This window comes from Anomaloglossus baeobatrachus, chromosome 11 (assembly GCF_048569485.1).
Source record: "Anomaloglossus baeobatrachus isolate aAnoBae1 chromosome 11, aAnoBae1.hap1, whole genome shotgun sequence".
NCBI lineage: Eukaryota > Metazoa > Chordata > Amphibia > Anura > Aromobatidae > Anomaloglossus > Anomaloglossus baeobatrachus.
In genome coordinates this window covers 153,524,595-153,544,014 of record NC_134363.1, presented here as the reverse complement: position 1 = coordinate 153,544,014, position 19,420 = coordinate 153,524,595, and positions in this window count along the sequence as shown.

Below are 19,420 nucleotides of genomic sequence, written 5' to 3'. Positions count from 1 at the left end.
AGTCTCTGGGAGCCCCGTTGTGTGCAAGTCTCTGGGAGCCCCGTTGTGTGCAAGTCTCTGGGAGCCCCGTTGTGTGCAAGTCTCTGGGAGCCCCGTTGTGTGCAAGTCTCTGGGAGCCCCGTTGTGTGCAAGTCTCTGGGAGCCCCGTTGTGTGCAAGTCTCTGGGAGCCCCGTTGTGTGCAAGTCTCTGGGAGCCCCGTTGTGTGCAAGTCTCTGGGAGCCCCGTTGTGTGCAAGTCTCTGGGAGCCCCGTTGTGTGCAAGTCTCTGGGAGCCCCGTTGTGTGCAAGTCTCTGGGAGCCCCGTTGTGTGCAAGTCTCTGGGAGCCCCGTTGTGTGCAAGTCTCTGGGAGCCCCGTTGTGTGCAAGTCTCTGGGAGCCCCGTTGTGTGCAAGTCTCTGGGAGCCCCGTTGTGTGCAAGTCTCTGGGAGCCCCGTTGTGTGCAAGTCTCTGGGAGCCCCGTTGTGTGCAAGTCTCTGGGAGCCCCGTTGTGTGCAAGTCTCTGGGAGCCCCGTTGTGTGCAAGTCTCTGGGAGCCCCGTTGTGTGCAAGTCTCTGGGAGCCCCGTTGTGTGCAAGTCTCTGGGAGCCCCGTTGTGTGCAAGTCTCTGGGAGCCCCGTTGTGTGCAAGTCTCTGGGAGCCCCGTTGTGTGCAAGTCTCTGGGAGCCCCGTTGTGTGCAAGTCTCTGGGAGCCCCGTTGTGTGCAAGTCTCTGGGAGCCCCGTTGTGTGCAAGTCTCTGGGAGCCCCGTTGTGTGCAAGTCTCTGGGAGCCCCGTTGTGTGCAAGTCTCTGGGAGCCCCGTTGTGTGCAAGTCTCTGGGAGCCCCGTTGTGTGCAAGTCTCTGGGAGCCCCGTTGTGTGCAAGTCTCTGGGAGCCCCGTTGTGTGCAAGTCTCTGGGAGCCCCGTTGTGTGCAAGTCTCTGGGAGCCCCGTTGTGTGCAAGTCTCTGGGAGCCCCGTTGTGTGCAAGTCTCTGGGAGCCCCGTTGTGTGCAAGTCTCTGGGAGCCCCGTTGTGTGCAAGTCTCTGGGAGCCCCGTTGTGTGCAAGTCTCTGGGAGCCCCGTTGTGTGCAAGTCTCTGGGAGCCCCGTTGTGTGCAAGTCTCTGGGAGCCCCGTTGTGTGCAAGTCTCTGGGAGCCCCGTTGTGTGCAAGTCTCTGGGAGCCCCGTTGTGTGCAAGTCTCTGGGAGCCCCGTTGTGTGCAAGTCTCTGGGAGCCCCGTTGTGTGCAAGTCTCTGGGAGCCCCGTTGTGTGCAAGTCTCTGGGAGCCCCGTTGTGTGCAAGTCTCTGGGAGCCCCGTTGTGTGCAAGTCTCTGGGAGCCCCGTTGTGTGCAAGTCTCTGGGAGCCCCGTTGTGTGCAAGTCTCTGGGAGCCCCGTTGTGTGCAAGTCTCTGGGAGCCCCGTTGTGTGCAAGTCTCTGGGAGCCCCGTTGTGTGCAAGTCTCTGGGAGCCCCGTTGTGTGCAAGTCTCCGGGAGCCCCGTTGTGTGCAAGTCTCCGGGAGCCCCGTTGTGTGCAAGTCTCCGGGAGCCCCGTTGTGTGCAAGTCTCCGGGAGCCCCGTTGTGTGCAAGTCTCCGGGAGCCCCGTTGTGTGCAAGTCTCCGGGAGCCCCGTTGTGTGCAAGTCTCCGGGAGCCCCGTTGTGTGCAAGTCTCCGGGAGCCCCGTTGTGTGCAAGTCTCCGGGAGCCCCGTTGTGTGCAAGCCTCCGGGAGCCCCGTTGTGTGCAAGCCTCCGGGAGCCCCGTTGTGTGCAAGCCTCCGGGAGCCCCGTTGTGTGCAAGCCTCCGGGAGCCCCGTTGTGTGCAAGCCTCCGGGAGCCCCGTTGTGTGCAAGCCTCCGGGAGCCCCGTTGTGTGCAAGCCTCCGGGAGCCCCGTTGTGTGCAAGCCTCCGGGAGCCTCGTTCTTGCTTTTATAGACTTTTATTGAGCACTTGTGACGTAACTTCTGATATCTGACCAGTGAGACCTTACAGGTACAAGATGGCGCCACAGGATCAGTAGACGAAGACTGCGGAGGATAAACAGTGGGCAGGACATAAAGCAGCACTCCAGTGCTGAAAAGCAAACAAAGGCTGGTTGGTGCTTTAATAGATTTCATTAATATCAACTAGTTCAGGACCAGGCACACTTTCTGGGTTTCTCATTTATTTATTTTTTCACACACTGTGCTCACTATAAGATATTACAGGGAATCTTTCAGCAAGTTTGTGCTACCTCATCTGAGAGCAGAATAATGTACGCAAAGAGATCCTGAATCCAACGATGTATCACTTAGATTACTAGCTGCAGTAATTCTTACACGATCAGAATTTTTAGATTTAGCCTTGTCACAGAGCTGAGAGAGTTGTACCCACCCACACCAGGCTCCCTATGTATAATGTCTATAGACTGTGAGCTTCCAATAACAGGAAGTGGTGTGGTCCACTTAGCTAAGCTTGTCCAGCAATGATAAGCTCCTGGTGCTAAAACAATCATTGCAAGTAAACAACAGCAAAGAGCTTGCTAAGAGACTCATCTCTGTAATCTGTGGTTGAGCCCCCCCCCCCCCCCCTACCTCATGCTGTCTACCTGCTGTCAGATCGCTTTATAAGGCCTTTGTGGAACATTTTAATATAGTAATGCATTCTTTTTATAGCTGATTTCACCTGTAACTGGGGCTGGTATATTGGCCCCAGTTACAGAGAATATTCAACCTCCTGGCTGCATAGCAAAGCTGACTGGATCTCCAATGACCCAGCAGCTCCTGCAACCTTCTTACACCCAGCAATGAATGGACCACTGTGTCTGGATGGGGAAGCACTATTGGCACTTTATATGAACTACTAGCTGTAGTACCCGGGCGTTGCCCGTGATATTAACTGTCTGTCTCTCTCCCAGTCTCTGTCTCTTTCCCTGTCTGTCTCTGTGTGTCTGTCTGTGTGTTTATGTCTGTCTCTCTATCTCTTTCCCCGTCTGTCTCTTTTCCCGTCTGTCTCTGTCTGTTGCTTTGCGCGTCTCTCTGTTTTTTTACGCATCTGTCTTTGCGCGTCTGACTCTGTCTCTTTGCACGTCTGTCTCTTTGCGCATCTGTCTCCCTCTGTCTCTTTATGCGTCTGTCTCTGTCTCTTTGTCCTTCTCTGTCTGTTTCTTTATGCGTCTGTCTCTGTCTGTTTGTCTCTGTCTGTGTCTCTCTGTCTGTCTGTCTGTTTCTGTCTCTTTGTGCATCTATCTCTGTCTGTCTGTCTCTGTGTCTCTTTCCCTGTCTGTCTGTGCCTGTCTCTTTGTCTGTCTCTCTGTGTCTCTTTCCCTGTCTGTCCGTGCCTGTCTCTTTGTCTGTCTGTCTGTCTCTGTGTCTCTTTCCCTGTCTGTCTGTGCCTGTCTCTCTTTGTCTGTCTGTCTGTCTCTGTGTCTCTTTCCCTGTCTGTCTGTGCCTGTCTCTCTTTGTCTGTCTGTCTGTCTGTGTCTCTTTCCCTGTCTGTCTGTGCCTGTCTCTCTTTGTCTGTCTGTCTGTCTCTGTGTCTCTTTCCCTGTCTGTCTGTGCCTGTCTCTCTTTGTCTGTCTGTCTGTCTCTGTGTCTCTTTCCCTGTCTGTCTGTGCCTGTCTCTCTTTGTCTGTCTGTCTGTCTCTGTGTCTCTTTCCCTGTCTGTCTGTGCCTGTCTCTCTTTGTCTGTCTGTCTCTGTGTCTCTTTCCCTGTCTGTCTGTGCCTGTCTCTCTTTGTCTGTCTGTCTGTCTCTGTGTCTCTTTCCCTGTCTGTCTGTGCCTGTCTCTCTTTGTCTATCTGTCTGTCTCTGTGTCTCTTTCCCTGTCTGTGCCTGTCTCTTTGTCTGTCTGTCTGTCTCTGTGTCTCTTTCCCTGTCTGTCTGTGCCTGTCTCTCTTTGTCTGTCTGTCTGTCTCTGTGTCTCTTTCCCTGTCTGTCTGTGCCTGTCTCTCTTTGTCTGTCTGTCTCTGTGTCTCTTTCCCTGTCTGTCTGTGCCTGTCTCTCTTTGTCTATCTGTCTTTCTCTGTGTCTCTTTCCCTGTCTGTCTGTGCCTGTCTCTCTTTGTCTATCTGTCTGTCTCTGTGTCTCTTTCCCTGTCTGTCTGTGCCTGTCTCTCTTTGTCTGTCTGTCTGTCTCTGTGTCTCTTTCCCTGTCTGTGCCTGTCTCTTTGTCTGTCTGTCTGTCTCTGTGTCTCTTTCCCTGTCTGTCTGTGCCTGTCTCTCTTTGTCTGTCTGTCTCTCCGTTTGTCTCTATCCTTCTCCACAGACATCTTATTACCTCACACATAAGCTTGTTATACTATGGAATGTCTTTCGTTCCTGTAGCAAGCAATAAGAGCTGCTAATAATAACCGGTGGCTTCCAGCTCCATTGACTCTAAGGGGTACTTTGCACACTACGATATCACAGGTGCGATGTCAGTGGGGTCAAATCGAAAGTGACTCACATCCAGTGTCGCTGTCGACATCGTAATGTGTAAAGCCTTTTACATACGATTAACGAGCGCAAAAGCGCCGTTATCGTATGATCGGTGTAGGGTCCGACATTTCCAATAATGCCGCTGCAGCGACGGTACGATGTTGTTCCTCGCTGCTGCGGCAGCACACATCGCTGTGTATGAAGCCGCAGGAGCGAGGAACATCTCCTACCTGCGTCCCGGCTGCAATGCGGAAGGAATGAGGTGGGCGGGATGTTTACGTCCCGCTCATCTCCGCTTCTATTGGCCGCCTGCCCTGTGACATTGCTGTGACGCCGCACGACCCGCTCTCTTAGTAAGAAGGCGGTTCGCCGGCCAGAGCGACGTCGCATGGCAGGTGAGTGCATGTGAAGCTGCCGTAGCGATAATGTTCACTACGGCAGCTATGACAAGATATCGCATGTGCGACGGGGGCGGGGACTATCGCTGCAGCATCAGTAAAACATTGTTACCGATGTTGCAGCGTGCAAAGTACCCCTAATGGAGGCAGGATTTTTAGAGAGTAACTGTAAAGTGTGGGGTTAAATTTTTTGGTCAAAACATAGTCTATGACGTTCCCTGAGTCACATGGGTCGTCTCTGCAAAATTTCGTGATTGTAAATGCGATGATGCGGATTCCTTTAGCGGACACACACACATACACACACATACACACACATACACACACATACACACACATACACATACATACATACATACATACATACATACATACATACATACATACATACATACATACATACATACATTGTCTCATTGTTGCCCTAAGTGCCTCCCGTAATCTACAATTCCCCAAGTGCCAGTCAATCACAAAGCCCCCATTGCCTTACACAGTGCTCCCCCTTACTCCCCAGTGCCATCACTGTTCTCTCAGATATAGTGACTTACCTGCTCTAGGTCATTTCAGGCCTTAGAAATGTAACTGAAAAGGGTATTACTTTATTGGAAAACCCTTGTTTACTGCTCCAGTTTGTTTAACCCCTTCACGACTGGACGATTTTTCGCTTTCTGTTTTTTTGGGGTTTTTTCGCCATTCTTCCGAGAGATATAACTTTTTTTTATTTTTCAGTCAGTATGGTCATGTGCGGGCGTGTTTTTTTTGCGGAACGAGCTGTACTTTTAAATGCAACCATGAGTTTTACCATATAAAGTACTGGAAAATGGAAATAAAATTCCAAACGCAGAAAAAATGCGAAAAAAGTGTGATGGTACTATTGTGTGGGTCGTCATCTACCGGAAATAGGGGGCGGAGTTGCCATGGTTTTTTTTTTTTTTTGAAAATCAGAGCGGCAATCTTCTCTATGGTGCCTGTGCTCGGTTACCATGGCTGACAAGCAGTCAGCTGCGTCTCCTTCGCCTCCCTCCTCCCCAAAGCCTCCCTCTGATCATGATACTGCCTCCCTGAAGCGGCAGCAGAGAGGTGGCAAGGATGACCGTGTCGGATGACAGTGTCACTGGCTCGGGGGTCAAGCGTGGGATGACTGACGACCGGTCCTCCAAGCGGAAGGACCCTGACTCTCCTGACAGAAAAAGGCCCTCTAAAGGAGGGAAGTCAGATGAGGGCCCTGCTGACCCGGTATAGCCTCTTGCATCGGTGGGTCAGTGCTACCTCATGAGTTCCGCTTCTAACCGGCGGTCGTCTTGTCTGTGTTTTTTATAGGATCGCAGTAAACCTAAGAAGTGTTTATCTAAATCCAGACATAAGGAATGTGCCTTGTGCTGTAAAGAACTTTCTGGTTCCTGGACTAAGAGACTGTGCAAAGGCTGCATTCAGCAGACTTTGTCGGAGGAACAGCCGGGATTTGCCTCCGATCTCCGGTCCATCATACGGGAAGAGGTCAGGGACTCCCTCCGATCCCTGTCTGGGGCGCAGAGTGCTGGGGGTTCTAGGCCCCCTTCGCCTACCCTCGAGGACTCTGATAGGTCTGATGGGGAATGTGATTCCTCTGGCTCTACTTCCCGCTCCTCTTCAGATAGCGACTCAGGGGGTCGCCAGTGCTTCCCAATCGAAAATATGAAGAAGTTGGTTAAGGCGGTGCGGACCACTATGGGCATCCCGGATGAGAAACCTGAAAAATCTATCCAGGATAGGATGTTCGGGGGCATGGAGCAGAAAAAACGACGCTCCTTCCCGGTGGTGGATAAAGTACAGGCCTTGATTGCCCTGGAATGGAAAAGACCTGATAAGAAGCATTCCCTTCCAGGCGCCTTTAAGAGAAAATATCCGTTTGAGGAGGCCTCCTGCTCCACATGGGATAAGGCGCCAAAATTGGATGTGGCTGTCGCTAAGGCGTCCAAAAAGTTTGCCTTGCCATTTGAGGACATGGGCTCCTTGAAAGACCCGTTGGATAAGAAAGCTGATCACTTCCTGAAGATTACCTGGGAAGCTTCTGCTGGAGGACTGAGACCCACCATTGCGGCTACATGTACGGCTAGATCCCTGACTATATGGATTGACGAACTGGAAGACCAGTTTAGATCACGGGCACCTAAGGAGGAGATTGCTTCCTCCCTCTCCAAATTGCGGGGGGCGGCGGCCTTCCTTGCGGACGCCTCGGCGGACTCCACTAAGTTGGCTGCAAAGTCAGCGTCCCTCTCCAATGCGGCTAGAAGAGCTCTCTGGCTGAAATGCTGACCGGGGGATCTGCAAACTAAGTCTAAACTTTGCAATATCCCTTGTCAAGGTGAATATCTGTTCGGGCCGGTCCTGGATGACATCCTGGAAAAAGCTAGCGACAAGAAAGGCGGCTTTCCCTTTCCGTCGTTTCCTTCTTCACGGCGGTCCTTTCGGAGGAAGCCATTTCGCCGCCCCACCTGGCCCCGGGATCGGAATACCTGGTCCGATAGAAAGAATCCGGGAAAGGGGTTCATGTTCAAGGGCCCCTCAAAAGATCAGACTAAGTCGTCCAAGTGACTCGCTTTCCCAGGTCGGAGGGAGGCTCTCTCAGTTCCTTCCGGCTTGGGAAAGGATTTCATCCAGTGCATGGATCCTGGGCCTCATACGCTCAGGCCTCCGGCTCCCCTTCCATCACCCTCCTCCTCCCCGATTCCTGGTTACCCCTCTGCGTCGTTCTCCGGCGGAACAGCGGGCTTTGGAAGCAGAGGTCCGTCACCTCCTCTTCAAGGGGGTTCTAATGGAAGTTCCCGCACGGGAACAAGGAGAAGGATTCTACTCCACCCTCTTTCTGGTGGGGAAGCCCGACAGTTCCTATCGCACAATCATCAACCTGAAAGCCCCCAACCGGTTCCTTCATATAGACAGCTTCAAGATGGAGTCCGTGCGGTCCATCGTGAAATATCTGTATCCCCATTGTCACATGGCTGTCATAGACTTGCGCGATGCATATTATCATGTCCCAATCCACTCTCTCTTCCAATGCTTCCTCTAGAATAGCCCTCCACATGGACGGTCGGGTCTGCCACTTTCAATACAAAGCCCTCCCCTTCGGTCTGGCCATCGCCCCGAGAATTTTTACGAAGATAATAGCAGAAATGTTGGCATATCTGCGTCAGAGAGAGGTCCTTCTGATTCCTTATCTTGACGACTTCTTGATTGTGGGCGCCTCAGCTCGCCATTGTGCGGCCCTTCTACGGCAGGTGCAAGCTTCCCTGCGGGAGTTGGGCTGGTTGATAAACGAGGAGAAGTCCAGATTAATCCCCTCCAAGGTTCAGCTGTTTCTGGGACTCACTTGGGACTCCAACACTCAACTATGTCGGTTGCCTCCTTCCAAAGTGGAAGCCCTCCAGACCCAGATAGACCGGACTCTGCGGCACCAGCACATGTCTCTCCGGGGTGCGATGTCCCTCCTGGGCTCCCTGACTGTGGCCATCCCGGCCGTCCGATGGGCTCAGGCACACACCAGGGTCCTGCAGTGGAATATCTTGCAGCATCAGACCGCTCACTGAGACCATCTGGACAGACTCATCATTCTCGACCATCGCATATTGCAGTCCCTCTATTGGTGGCTAGATCCAATCCACTTGGGCAGAGGGGTGCCTTGGATGGCGCCGGAGCCCGTGGTGGTAACCACCGACGCCAGTCTCTACGGTTGGGGTGCACACTTGGACACTAAGTTCATTCAGGGACGATGGTCTGGAGGAGAAGCTCAAAGTTCCTCGAACACAAGGGAATTGCTGGCGGTGGAAAAGGCGTTAGGTCATTTCCTGCCGTTATTGCGGGGTCGCCATGTGAAAGTTCTGTCGGACAACCAAGCGACAGTAGCGTATCTCAACCACCAGGGGGGTACTCGCTCCAGGCACCTCATGTCCATCACAAGCAGGATCATGTCTCAGGCTCCCTGTCGCCAGTGCACATCCGAGGGAAGGAGAACATTTTGGCGGACTTTCTCAGTCGCACCCAGTTTCACCAAGGCGAATATGGCCTCTAAATCAGTCCGTTTTCGACAGGATAACGGAGATGTGGGGGGTTCCCGAGAGAGACCTCTTTGCAACCCGAACCAACAGGAAGGTTCCCCGATTCTGTTCCCTGGATCCGAGGGATCATCCCCACTCGGTGGACGCCCTATTACTCAGATGGGACTTCCGCTTCGCATATGCCTTCCCTCCGATCATCCTCCTCCCTGCAGTGCTCAGGAAGATACGGGAGGATCAAGCAGCCGTGATTCTCATAGCACCCTTTTGGCCAAAGAGACCTTGGTTTTATTGGCTGACGCATCTGTCCATCACCAATCCGTGGGTTCTCCTGGACCTACCGGATCTCCTATCCCAGGGTCCAGCCTTCCACCCGCAGAACACCAGGTTACACCTGACGGCGTGGCGCTTGAGCGGTCACTGTTAGGCAATAAGGGGTTTTCTCCGGGTCTGATCTCCACCTTGATGCAGTGTCGAAAGCCTGTCACTACTCGTATTTATGGGCGCATTTGGGCCAAATTCCTGGCCTCTACGGGTGCGGATCCTACTAAGCCACCTTCTGTCCCGATTGTCCTAGAATTCCTCCAGAGGGGTTGGGAACTGGGTCTGTCGGTTAGTACCCTAAAGGTGCAAATCTCCACACTGAGCGCCTTGTATAACCATGCCCTGGCCGGAGATCCCTGGGTGTCTAGGTTCGTTAGGTCCTGTGCTAGGTCTAGGCCTCGGGGCAACATGCCACTGCCGTCCTGGGACCTTAACTTGGTCCTTTCAGCTTTAACATGGCCCCCGTTTGAGCCCTTGGATTCTATCTCACTCAAGCATCTGTCCCTCAAAACGATTCTCCTGGTCGCACTCACTTCCACCCGTAGGGTTAGTGACCTTCAGGCCTTATCCATTTCTCCTCCGTATACCCAGTTTTTTGATGACCGAGTGGTTTTAAGACTGACCCTGCCTATGTGCCGAAGGTGCATTCCCACTTCCATAGATCACAAGAAATAGTGCTCCCCTCTTTTTATGCCAACCCTTCTACTCCGGAGGAGATGGGATGGCACTGCCTGGATGTTAGGCATTGTGTTCAACGGTATCTGTTGCTCACCTCAGAAGGGAGGAGGGATAAGTCTCTGTTTGTAGTCTTCCAGGGTTGTAGGAAGGGGCTTAAGGCTTCTAAATCCACCTTGGCCAGGTGGATCAGGGATGCCATCTCTGTTGCTTACACGGCCGGGGGTGAAGCCGTACCTCCTGGTCTGTAGGCGCACTCCACGCGAGCGATGGCATCTTCCTGGGTGGAGAGGTCAGAGGTCTCTATCGAGCAAATATGTAAGGCGGCAACCTGGTCTTCTCCGTTCACCTTTTTTAATCACTATCGCCTTGATTTGTCGTTCACCGACATCACCTTTGGGAGACGGGTTCTGCAAACTGTTGTCCCTCCCTAGGTCTTCCTCTCTGTAATTCTCTCGTGGTGCCGTCATGGGGGCTGGAAAAATACGTAATTACTTACCGGTAATGTGTTTTTTCTAAACTCATGACGGCACCCTTACATTCCCTCCCTGCACTTAGGGGTTGCTAGTTTGCTTCCTTTTTCGCTCCTCTTCACTGGGCGGTTATGGTGGCGGGATATGTTTTAACGATGTTCCTTGTTTCGGAGGTCCTGTCATGCTCGGTAATCAACTGATGCGGGGAGAGGTGCCGCCCCTTTTTATTCTGGAGGTTTCCTGTCCTTGAAGGGCGGATCCCCTCTCTCTCGTGGTGCCGTCATGGGTTCAGAAAAAACACATTACCGGTAAGTAATTACGTATTTTCAGTCACTAACCAGCAGCTCTGCTACCTCCTCATCTCTGCAGGTGGCTCCCAGTCCTACACCCCACCTGTATCCCTATCCAGCAGTGTTCTAAGCCACTGTAAGCCCTATCCCTACAGATACTGTAGTTAGTTCTGTTCTCACTAACAGCTAATCCTGTATGTTCCCTCTTTCTACAGGCCTTGTTTTTACTTTCCGTCCCCGGTCTTTTTTACATTATTTCCCTGGGACCTGGACCTGTCTACAAGTATCCTCTCTCAGGTGCCATTCCCACACCCCAAGTGCCCTTGTGTATGATAACGCAGTAGTTCTTAGCATTTGTCTGCTCTATCCTCTTCCTTGATATAGGTAGGTTGAAAGGGGTTAGGCCGCGCTATCACCCAGACATCAATGTTGATCAATTAATCTCTGTATTTCTTTGCACAGGTCAACGCGTTTCAGAGATCTTGTCTCCTTCATCAGGACATCAAAGAGGAAACCAACAATCTCTTTTGCTGATTTCTTTTTTTTGATGTCCTGATGAAGCAGATCAGATTTCTGAAACGTGTTGACCTGTGCAAAGAAATAAAGAGATTAATTGATCAACATTGATGTCGGATTGATAGCGCTGCATAACCCATTCTGCCTACCTATATGTTGATTGCTCGTCACTGGGGGCTGCAGCTCTTCGCCTCAGTACCTTGCCATTGTAGGAGTTGTAACTATCATAACCCCTCCAGGTGAATGTGAATACTTGCTGTCATACCTGGTAGGACCCTATTTGCGCTTTCCTTCACAGCCTTCTCCATATCTCCTATTCTCTTTTTTGACAGGCTCTACGCAGACCCTGCCGACTACTTCCAGCTTCTTAACAGTGTCACCCACGCAAGTTCCCACATTGATATCTGCCAATCTAGCTCTTTAAAATTCTACTTTACAAAATTTTGTTTTAAAATTAATTTATAAATAAATACAGGGGGTTTTTTTTACTATTCTTTTACCATTCTTGTTATTAGCATTTTGTAAAACAATAATTCAACTACCATGGGTGCAGAATTATTAGGCAAGTTGCATTTTAGAGGATTTTTTTTATTATTGGTCAACAACTATCTTCTCAATCAACCCAAAAGACTCAAATATCAAAGCTTAATATTTTTGGAAGTTGCAGTGGGTTTTTTTAGATTTGGCTATCTTAGGAGGATATCTGTTTGTGCAGGTAACTATTACTGTGCAGAATTATTAGGCAAATTAATAAAAAACAAATATATTCCCATCTCACTTGTTTATTTTCACCAGGTAAACCAATATAACTGCACAAATTTAGAAATACACATTTCTGACATGCAAAAACAAAACCCAAAAAATGAGTGCCCAATATAGCTACCTTTCTTTATGATGACACTCAGCAGCCGACCATCCATAGATTCTGTCAGTTGCTTGATGTGTTTACGATCAACATTGCGTGCAGCAGCCACCACAGCCTCCAGACTCTGCTCCGAGAGGTGGATTGTTTTCTCACATTTTATGAAGGACCACAGGTTCTCTATGGGGTTCAGATCAGGTGAACAAGGGGGCCATGTCATTATTTTTTCATCTTTTAGACCTTTACTGGCCAGCCACGCTGTGGATTAGTTGGATGCAAGTGATGGAGTATTGTCCTGCATGAAAATCATGTTTTTCTTGAACGATACCGACTTCTTCCTGTACCACTGCTTGAAGAAGTTGTCTTCCAGAAACTGGCAGTAGGTCTGGGAGTTGAGCTTCACTCCATCCTCAACCCGAAAAGGTCCCACAAGTTCATCTTTGATGATCCCAGCCCATACCAGTAGCCCACCTCCACCTTGCTGGCGTCGGAGTCGGAGTGGAGCTCTCTGCCCTTTACTGATCCAGCCTCTGGCCCATCCATCTGGCCCATCAAGAGTCACTCTCATTTCATCAGTCCATAAAACCTTTGAAAAATCAGTCTTAAGATATTTCTTGGCCCAGTCTTAAGATAAAACCTCATGTTTCTTGTTCAGAGGTGGTGGTTTTTCAGCCTTCCTTACCTTGGCCATGTTCCTGAGTATGGCACACCTTGTGCTTTTTGATACTCCAGTAACGCTGCAGCTCTGAAATATGGCCAAACTGGTGGCAAATGGCATCTTGGCAGCTTCAGGCTTGATTTTCCTTAATTCACGGGCAGTTATTTTACGCCTTTTTTGCCCAACACACTTCTTGCGACCCTGTTGGCTATTTGCCATGAAACGCTTGATTGTTCGGTGATCACGCTTCAAAAATTTGTCAATTTCTAGACTGCTGCATCTCTCTGCAAGACAGCTCACAATATGGACTTTTCAGAACCCGTCAAATATCTCTTCTGTCCCATTTTGCCAAAGGAAAGGAAGTTGCCTAATAATTAAGCACACCTTATATAGGGTGTTGATGTCATTACACCGCACCCCTCCTCATTGCAGAGAGGCACATCACCTGATTTACTTAATTGGTAGTTGGCTCTCAGCCTATACAGCTTGGAGTAGGACAACATGTATAAAAAGTATCATGGGATCAAAATACTCATTTGCCTAATAATTCTGCACACAGTGTATGTATTTTCTAAAGGGTTTTTAAGGATTCACTATACAGTGGAACCTTGGTTTACGAGAACAATCCGTTCTGGGACTGTGCTTGTAAACCAAGATACTTGTCTCGCATAGCAAGATTTCCCATAGGAAATCATTGCAATGCAGACAATTCATTCCACAACTTGTTCAATGTCCCATCCTGGTCCCCTATTGTGCATTCCACACATGCACAAACACACACATATTATGCTCACCTTACCTTCCGTTCCATCGCCGGCCTCCTGTTTCTTGTAGTTCGCCGCTACAGGATGTGTATCCGGTAACCATCGCGACGATGGAGGAACTTCCGCTGTCAGCCGCTACTCAAAGGCAGCGGAAGTTCCGGCGATGGAACGGAAGATAAGGTGAGCATAATATGTGTGTTTGTGTGTGTTTGTGCGGACTGCAAGAGCGGGTTAGAGCGCGGTGGATGTACGGAACCGGAAGTGTGTGCGGTGAGTATTTGCTCGTACGGCAAAGCTTGCTCGTAAACTGAGTTACAAATTTACAGCAAGCTTTGCTCGTATCGCAAATACTCGCAAACCGGGTAACTCGTTAACAGAGGTTCCACTGTATGTCTCAACTAGCCAATCCTCCCTCCCTTTCCCACACCCCCTTTCCGAAACCAGACCTTCTAATCTACTGAGTGCTGGTATCCATTAGTTTTTTAAATGTAGATGGATAGATCGTGCTGACACTAATGAACCTGGAGCCTGCAGGACAGCTTGAATTCTTTGGGAACTTGATTGGGGCCGTTTATCCACCATCCGGACTATCCTGTGTTGCAATCTTTCTTTTGTCTGAAATCCAAGGAGATTAGCTGTGGTGCCATGGGTTGTAAACTTCTGTTGTGCACTGTGGACAAAGGAACATCAAGATCTCTGGAGATCTTGTAACCTTGAGATTAATATTTTTCAACAATGTTGGCTCTCTAGTCCTTAGACAGTTCTCTTCTCCTCTTTCTGTTCTCCATGCTTAGTGTAAGGCCAGAGTCACACTTGGGTAAGACTCGGCGAGTCTTGCATCGGCATCACCCGCACACTCTTGGACAGGAGCAGGTCAGCGGCATGTATTTCTATGCAGCTGACCCGCTCCTGTCCGAGAGTGTGCGGCCACGGCGGGTGATGCCGATGCGAGACTCGCCGAGTCATACGCACGTTTGACTCCGGCCTTAAGGCCACTTTACACACCGAGATATATCTTTGGCAGATCTGTGGTTGCAGTGAAATCATGGACATAGTGTTCCATTTGTACACAGCCACAAACCTGGCACTGATTGTCCACAATTTCACTGCAACCACAGATCTGCCGCAGATTTATCTCTGTGTGTAAAGTGGCCTTTACTCACACTGCACAGATTGAGTCAATTTCTCCTCTTTTTATCTGGTTTCAGGTGTGATTTTCATATTGCCCACACCTGTTACTTGCCCCAGGTTAGTTTGAACGGACATCACATACTTGAAACAAACTTGTTTATCCACAATTTTGGAAATATGGTAACAATTTTGTCTGGTCCATTCTTGAGGTTTTATGTGAAATTATGTCCAACTTGCTTTTTTTTTGTGTTGTTCCAGCTCACACAAAGGAAATAAACATGTGTATAACAAAACATGTTCATTGCAATAATTTTCTTGGATAAATGCTTCATTTTCTGGAACAATATGAAGGGTGCCAACACTTTCAGCCATGACTGTGTATAAGTTTTTTAACAACAACTACTAGTTTATTAAACACAAAACCTTGTAAATAGGGTACATAGCCTGTCAAACTAGATAAATATGGCAACACATGAGAACACCAGAGTATTAGGCTAAAAAATAGTTTTATTAAATACACTTTAAAAGACAAAAAGCAAAAAAGTAATTAATTATAAATAACACTGCATAAAATCCAGACCTAGTGCAAAACAGATATATATATCAAAATTGATCACAAATAACTTAATAGAGGATGGATCCAGATGGCAACAAAATACGCCCTAAAACAGGCAAAAAAGGTCAAACATGCAAAAAAAGCTAAAAAAGACCTTAGTAAAGTGCCCAATGCTGAAAATATTGCACTATTTTAAGCCAAAAAGATTTGGTATCTTGTATATAGATCAAAAAACGAGAGTCCCACTCAGTACATAGTGTGAACAGGTGGGTCCCGATAGGGAAAAAAGGCCAGTGCCAATAAATGCAAGCAGTATATACAGAGAAAGGGCAGGATTAATCAAAAAGGATCCATTACCTCAGAGAGTGGAGCACCAGGACTGGCAACCTCAACATATGTTTCCAAATGGGTCTTCGTCAGGAGGTGTGGCTTATTAGTGTAACACAGGTTTATTTATACAATTGAGTAACCAATCCAAAAGTCAAAGGGCCATCATGTGACCCAAATCATTAGAAACCATCTGGGGCGAACAAAGGGTGTTAGGAAAAAACCCAATCGCAGCAACTAATAAAGCCTGCGTTTCATTAACGGCGGGGGTGAGCCGCACACGTCATGTAGAAAAGGGAATCCCATTTGATCCGAAAACGTCACTGGCGCATGCGCACTGGACCGCAAACCATAAAACAGGAAGTGCCGTGCTTCGGGTAGTGCAGCCTCTGCGTCCCATGTCGCTAGGCGACCGGTGGGCGTGCACCTGTATAGAGCCGAAGCACAGACGATTCCATGGAAGGCAGGCCAGCTAGACGCGCTCTGTGATCGGACAAAAGGCATAGCCCAGTGGTAAAGACCAGGGAAACCCACATGGCTGTCCAAAGCACACAGTATTATATTGTGTGCACACCGGATCGCAGACAACTACATGTTAGAAAAATGCACCCAGAATATTCATGGATCATAAACATAGATGAAGAAAGGACAAGCATGTTATCCAAACAAAACGGCCCTGAGAGATATATTTAGTAAAATACAGCCACATATAAAGTATATAGAGAAAGAAGAAAGCAGAAGGACGAATAATTATGAACCGCTGGCAGAAAAGATTTTTTCTCTTTTTCTTCCTCTTTTTCTCTTTCTTTCTCACAACGAAAAGAGGCAAAGTACAATACAGAATATTCCTGCACGAGCCATAAGATGACATCATATGATCCAAAGGTCACAGATCAAGCACATTCAGTGATGGAAATGGTACTAGGAAGATAAACATAAAAAAATTAAAAATAATACAAAACAACATTAAAACCTGCAAAAAGAAAAGCAACCTAGCAGATCCCATGGAACCCAAAAATATGAACTACAAAAAGGACGCGAACCCAAAGTTTTCGTTAAGACCTTTCGGAGAAACTGTATCCAGCCTATAAATCCAACGACTTTCTACCTGGGATAGAGACCTAAACAAATCCCCACCCCTACTGCCCAGCGTAACCTGGTCAATCCCCCTTATCTGTAGTAAACTCGAATCACTATTGTGATATGTCCTGAAATGTTTCGCCAAAGTTTTGAGTTGTTCAAAAGATTCCGCTGTCTTAGCCTTATCTATATCACGAACATGCTCCCGTACTCTTTTCTTCAATTCACGAGTGGTCATGCCTACGTAGATTTTTTTACAGGGGCAGGTGGCGTAATAAATTACGCCTTTCGAAGAGCATGTAAGATGATGAAGAATTTGGTAAGTGCGGCTCGAGGTAGAGTTTGTAAAATCCTTACATTTGACTAAATTCAAGCAGGCTTTGCACAACCTGCAAGGAAAGAAGCCTTGATTATTAGCAGGTGTTCTTTTAGTAGGAACTGCCTGATAATGGCTTCTTACAAGGATATCACCTAGATTTTTTGATCGTCTTGCAGTGATCGAGGGTCTTTGGGGGAGAATCCTTCTGAGAACTGGATCAGTGAAAAGAGTTTTCCAATGTCTGTATATAATTTCTTGAAAACCTTTCCATTGGCTATGGAAAGTAGTTATAAGTCTAACAGTGTCCTTGTTTGTTGAAGTGTTAGACTGTTCCCGATACAGTAGATCGTTCCTGGACGAATTTTTGGCGATATTAAAACCATGACGTATCGTCCTATGGCTATAGCCCCTAGCCCTAAAACGATCATAAAGATCTCTTGATTGTTGCCGGAAATGCTCGTCTGATGAGCAAATTCTCCTTAATCTTAAAAATTGGCTGGAAGGGATTCCTCTAGTTGTGCCAGGTGGATGAGCAGAATCAGCACGTAATAAAGCATTACTAGAGGTAGGCTTACGGTAAACACATGTATCCAAATAACCCCGTTCCGTCCTCTGAATATCAATATCCAAGAAACTGAGCCTAGTACCAAACTGGTAAGTCAGTTTTAAATTAATCGTATTGGAATTGAGACAGTCCATAAAGGCTTGCAATTCCTGTATAGTGCCCTCCCAGAGAAACCATACATCATCGATGTATCGAAGCCAATTGTGCACCCGTTCCGTCTGTTGTAAGGGGTTACATACAAAGATTTCCCTCTCCCAAGCTCCAAGGAAAAGATTAGCATAAGAGGGGGCACAAGCCGCCCCCATTGCTGTTCCTTGGAGCTGGAGGTACGTCTGGTCTTTAAAAGTAAAGCAGTTATGCGTTAAAATATATTCCAGTAACATCAATAGAAGTTCTGAAAGAGAAGGTTCCAGGTTGCTATTTTTCAGGAACCAAGAAACTGCTTTTAGGCCATCAGAATGACGAATTGAGGTATACAGGCTTTCTATGTCTGCAGTAACCATAAGCATATTATCCTGTAGGTAGATGTTATCAAAATTAGCTAGAGCAGCGGTAGTATCTTTGAGATACGACGGAAGGGTGGACACAATTGGCTTCAAATAAAAATCGATGAATTGACAGACACTTTCGCACAAACCCCCATTGCCCGAGACTATGGGTCTACCAGGGGGATCCAAGGGGTGTTTGTGCACCTTTGGTAAAAGGTAAAAGGTTGGCAACCTTGGTTTGACTGAAATGATGGCATCACAAATTTTCTTGGATATGATACCCTTATCAAATGCTTCAAGAATAATATCATTCAGCTCCTGTTGGAACTTCGGTAGGGGGTTTGAAGAGAGCCTTTTATAGCACACCCGGTCGGATAGTAGTCTAAAAGCCTGCTTCTCATAGAGGGCCTTCGGCCAAATGACCAAATTCCCCCCCTTGTCGGCAGGCTTGAAGACTACATCAGACCAGGCTGCCATGTCCTCCAGAATTCTCCTCTCCTGAACAGACATATTGGGTTTGGCCCCTGAGGTGAATGATAAATTTTCAAGCTCGTCTGTAACAAGCTTAACAAAAATATCCACCGCAGGACATGTACTTAAATTTGGAAAATTTTTTGATCTTAAACCCAAAAGGGGAGGAAGATCACTCACCACATTGCTGCCTTCCTCGTTGGCTAGACTTTCCAAAATAAGAAGAGCTTGTCTTTCTTCTTCTGTGTCAAAGATGGTATCAAGCGGGATCTTATCCTTTTCAAAATGACGTTTGAGAATGATTTTCCTAGCAAATAGGTGGACATCTTTTACGGCCGTAAAGCGGTCTAAATGAGAAGACGGAGAAAAAGTTAGACCTCTCTTCAAAATTGACTCTTGAACTTCCGTAAGAAGATGATCAGATAAATTAATTACCTTAGGTTGATTATGGGCATCTTTGTCTACATTTTTCGAATTTTGTTGATCTCTGCGGCCACCATTTCGAGTCCGGATTGGTCTATGACCAGAAGCTTCTGCTCCATAGGTAGACTTGTTGCTACTAGACACTGAGGACAGTGATGTCACAGATGGAGATCTAGACATAGGCACATTTTTGATTTTCTTTTTATATTGCCATTTGTAGATTCTCCCAGATTCATAGTCGTTTATATCCCTCTTGTATTTTTTTTGTTTTTGTGAACAGATTTCCTGTTCATATTTGAGGGCTTCCCCATCAAGCTCTGTGGAAAAAAGAGAGAGTTGTTCGGTGGAAAGTCCCTTCTGTAGGTCCGTATATGTCTCCTTGATTTGTTGGTCCACTTCAATAATCAATTTCTCTTGTTTGTCAATAATAATGGACATAAAGGAAAGTGAGCATTGACCTGCTGCATCTTCCCATCTTCCAATTAAGCCCACATCTTCCAAATCAAAAGAGGGATGGACCTGTATTCTTAGGCCCCTGGGTACTATTTTCTGCTGGATATAGTTCTCCATAGTTGTTTTGGTCCACCAATGGCGCGTCCTTTTCTGTATCAAATATTTATATCTCTTTTTGAGCTCCATAAGATCGCTAGTTAGAACATTAAAACCACTAGCAGTGTTACTTTTAAAAATATCATTGGCCTTACT